General features: G+C 31.3%; 1 protein-coding gene across 1 annotated transcript in view; it reads left to right on the top strand.

Moving 5' to 3' along the window:
- The window catches only part of LOC101889201 (homeobox protein araucan), a 63,853-nt gene extending 61,029 nt beyond the window's left edge, over nucleotides 1-2,824 (top strand). Inside the window, exon 8 of the mRNA XM_059124450.1 lies at nucleotides 1,935-2,824. The gene's annotated coding sequence lies outside the window, so the exon portion shown is untranslated. The remainder of the gene's footprint in view (nucleotides 1-1,934) is intronic.
- Nucleotides 2,825-3,283: the final 459 nt, after the last annotated feature.

The raw sequence follows: 3,283 nt of genomic DNA, 5'->3' as shown, positions 1-3,283 counted from the left end.
GCCCTCTTGACATAAAAGTATAAAATCTGAAAAAATCGCAGAAAATAGGCCAATAATGATGTTAATATAGATTTTGTAGTATTTTGTGACACATTTTTATTTTTTCATATTTTTTATCGCATGCGATTTTTTTCAATTTGACTTATAATATTTTTTAATATTTTTTCAACACAGGTTGGATTTATTATATAAGGATTGCAAATATCGTCCGATCCTCACGAAAAATTTCACAAGGGTAGGGTTGGGCTCAGAAGGGCTAGGCCTATTGTTTGCAAAGATGTCCGCAATATATTAGGGGTTGAAATGGACCAACAACTAAAAATTTTCCTGATTTTGCAGCCGTTATAAAGGTCACAAATAGAAACCAGAGGACACGAAATATCATATAAAGTTAGAGTTTAGGACAGCGGGTTCAATGGACCACTAATTTTTTTTAATATTTGGGGGTTCCATTGATCCAAAAACAGAAAAAAATTCCTGATCTTACAATTGAAGACAATCGACACGCCTGAGAAGAGAGTTAAGGACAGCGAAGAATTCTAGCATTTGCCTAGACTATAGCCTTTGTTTTCTTTTAATAATAAGTGTAAATTAAATAATAAACCATTAAAAATGCATTATGTTTGGCTGGGCAGAACTTTGAATACCCTCCACCATTTGGAAGAAACTGGAAAAATTAAAAAAAAATCCGTCGAAAAATACCGCTCAAATGAAAACCGTCATATGGGGGCTATACGAAGACGTGGTCCTGCATTAGTAATTTGTGTCATAGGCTGTAGTACTTTATATAAAGTATAAATTATATCGTGGACCTATATAGACAATTCTCATCCAGGGGGTAATATACTCACACGGAAATCCTTTCGTGAATTCTCTTCTAGGGGTAAAGTACTCACAAGGAACTTCTTACGAGAATTTTCAGACCAATTTCCATTGAAAAATTTGGCTAAAATCATTGAAATAGGGAATATAGGGGGTACCGTTATATTGTGGCTATACGATATGGACCTAATAGATAATTCTCTTCCAGGTGATAAAGGGCTAAATCTGCTAAATCTGCTTATTTTACGCTGATTAAGAGTATATATACTTTGTTGGGTCTAAAATTATTATTTCGATGAGTTACAAACGAAATGACGACATACTATGTATGGTGGAGGGTATAACAAGTAAAAATGCAGTAAGACCGGCCTGGCCGAATATAGCCGTTAGATTGGTGTCTATACGGAGACGTGGACCTGTATAGTCAAATTTTGTCATATGCTATTACAATATTCAAATATGAAATTCCGAAATCCGGTGCATAATGTAGATAAAATCATCAAAATACGGAATATTGGGAGGTGCCGTTATATCGAGGCCAGACTGTAGTTTCCATTACGAGATTTAAATACGAAATTTGGACCAACTCCGGTGAATGATGTAGCTAAATTCATCAAAATGTCAAATATTGGGAGGTATCGTTATATGGTTTTTTTTCTGTTTAGACTATGGTACCCATTACAAATTCCAAATACGAAATTTGAAACAAAATGCGGTGAATGCGGTAAAATATCGAATCTCGGGTGTACCGTTGTATGTTGACTATACGATGTCCCGGACGTATATAGACAATACTCTTCTTGGGGGTAAAGTCATCAGAAGGAACTCCTTTTGTGGACTTTCAGAAAATTTCGTTGAAAAATTTGGCTACAATTATCTAAATACCGAATAAGGGGCGGGGGTGTTCCGTTATATCGGGAACCGATATAGCCAATCTTCGAAATTGACCTGCCTGCTGGTCTACCTGCATAAGACTGATCTATGTAAAATTTTAGCTCTCTACCTCCCTCCATACTGTATATTACAAGTTTCAGATTGAAACAGTAATGATTATTCCTAATTATAATATTACTAATTTCAAAAATGTTGTTTACACATTCTTATCTTTTCAGTTAAGGCAAATAAATATTTCTTCCCAACTGCAAACAAGACCAAGGGCTTAAGTGCAAATGTATAATTAATTTAAGTCGACCGTATGTTAGCATATAAAATTGTATGTATAAATTATATTAAGTTTTATCTATTATTTTTGATTTAACATATACTTTTATGAATATCGTCTGTATATGAACTTGTACGTAATTTCAAAAAAAAAAGTAAAAATACATTTTTAATGTGCAAATTATAACTGTTTAATTTAAATAAAAATAAAATAAAGCCGTAACTGAAAATAAATTATTGTTTTACAATTATAATTAGCATTAGGAGAACATTTATTACTGTGATAAATTCCGTTTTCAAGTTGGGTTTCGAATGACATTTACGTTAACTGCTGTCATTCAAATGATTTCGTCGATCCTTAATTGAGTTTTAACGTCTGAGCGTTTTTCTTTTCGTCTAAAGCAATTCAAATTATTTAGTATCACACAAATAAATATATTTTCATTTGAATATAACTGTGCATGGTTGTTATTCGATCTGTCTGTCACCTGGCGTTTGGCCAAAGTCACACCTCTGTCTGTACATAATTAATTAGTTTTATTGTCAACCGAGATAAATGAGCGTTTTAAACAAAACACAACACTTCATACAAATGTGCAAAGTAACTTATACACACATATATGCAATACAATAAAATTATTAATTTAATTTAATATAATTTTAAGTGTAATAATTAATAAATGTAATTAAGACACTCGTGATTGAGCCAACTGCAATTCACAACAGACTAATGAGAAATCTTAATTATTATCGAAATTAAATTAGATTTATGCCTCTATATAATTTAATTAAACTTGTGTAAAATATAAAATACCAACACCTAATTACGAAATAAAATAGTATTTAATAAAAAAAATCAATTCGTGGTGATTTTATTGAAGTGGCATTTGTGAACATGAAGGTATGTATACACGATAGTGTGAAGAAAAGTGCGTCAATCGAAGCAAGCTACCAAAAACGCTTATCGACTACAACTGATTGCTTTAAAGTTCTATTTAAATATGTTGTTGAACTAAAATTTAAATTAAATTTAGAAAAAAGTAGTTTTGTTGTGCTTATCACGTAATATTACATATTTTTGCATGAAACTCTATATAAGTTTCTCAATCTAATTATTCAAGGAAGTTATCGAATAATAAAATTTGGTTGATGATAATTGCTTATGAATGCATTTTGGAAATTCACTTTTTATAAGGAGTTGGTACAAATTTGGCATTCGTATGCATATAAAAATATTGATCGGTCTTTTGAAATCTATACCTATGATTTATTTTTGTTTATTTTGGCATCAGCATTTACT

This window comes from Musca domestica, unplaced genomic scaffold (assembly GCF_030504385.1).
Source record: "Musca domestica strain aabys unplaced genomic scaffold, Musca_domestica.polishedcontigs.V.1.1 29, whole genome shotgun sequence".
Classification (NCBI taxonomy): Eukaryota; Metazoa; Arthropoda; class Insecta; order Diptera; family Muscidae; genus Musca; species Musca domestica.
The sequence above is the reverse complement of the archived record's forward strand: the minus strand, read 5'-3'. Positions and strand labels throughout refer to the sequence as shown.